The sequence below is a fragment of the Tachyglossus aculeatus genome, chromosome 11 (genome assembly GCF_015852505.1).
Source record: "Tachyglossus aculeatus isolate mTacAcu1 chromosome 11, mTacAcu1.pri, whole genome shotgun sequence".
NCBI lineage: Eukaryota > Metazoa > Chordata > Mammalia > Monotremata > Tachyglossidae > Tachyglossus > Tachyglossus aculeatus.
The window spans coordinates 51,748,924-51,749,908 of NC_052076.1; the positions used below are offsets into that span (position 1 = coordinate 51,748,924).

The 985-nt window shown below is 45.6% G+C and overlaps 1 non-coding gene across 1 annotated transcript; it reads left to right on the plus strand.

Annotated features, from left to right (window-relative positions):
• Window positions 1-216: 216 nt before the first annotated feature.
• Window positions 217-354, plus strand: LOC119935278. The gene has a single exon (XR_005453164.1). It is a non-coding gene; the product is annotated as a small nucleolar RNA SNORA7 (small nucleolar RNA).
• Window positions 355-985: the final 631 nt, after the last annotated feature.

Consider the following 985-nt stretch of genomic DNA (forward strand, 5'->3'; position numbering starts at 1 on the left):
ATGTTGGGAAGATCAGAGTTATTTCAAATACCAGGGCAAGAAGCACAGTACCATTCTGAAGAACCAATATTGGTAGAACAGAGATAGCAAGAGGAAAGGAAGTCAGGGATGATGAAGAGAAGAAAACTACCTCAGAGATGATGATAAGAGTCTTCCATTATTCCAAGGTTTGCATAAATGATTCTGGGTGATAACAAGGTACGTGATGTAGCAGACCCCCTCTCAGGGTCGCATCTGGAGAGTTTCCAGTACTCTACCAGTCCTGGTTACGGGAGGGAGACTCAAGCAGGGGCCTACCCATTCCACTCCTAGCTTGGGCAGTGGCTAGCGAGTGAAAGGCAATCTGCTACAAGTCAAAACTCACCCATGCTGGGCAGCTGCGGCACGAAGAAGGCGACAATGGTAAACCAATTCCGTACTTTTACCAAGAAAACTATGCATACACTGCCAGAACGATTGCAGATGGAGAGTGGAGAATTCTCGGATTGGTGTGTCCATGGTGTCGCTATGGGTCAGAAACGACTCGATGGCCTAAGACGAGACAAGACGTAGCAGAGTCTCTACAGTTGCTCATGAGGAAAGAGGTGATTTTGTCTTGGGGATTTGTGACTCCTTCTAAAGTCACTACTCTTTTCTCACTGGCTGCTGGAGCTCCTCAGCAGTGCTCCAGAATCCACCGAAGAAGATGCTTTATACACAAAGCCTTTTTCTGTGAAACGAGATGAGGGACCTACCAGTGCAAATCCGTGTGAAATCCTACAGTGAACCCCATCTAGCTGTTACATCTCCAGGACAGATCAATTGAATAAGCAGGGATTAGGTAGAGCATTTCATCTTCTGTGTTGTGTGATCTTTTTATAGTTATGAAATCATTGAAAGGTAAAGTGAATGATGAAACTGTAATTAGGACATTGCTGCTCTAGGATGGAGCCCTGTTTCTCAGACTGAATCCACGTGTTTGACTCCTGGGTGATTGAAAGACCTG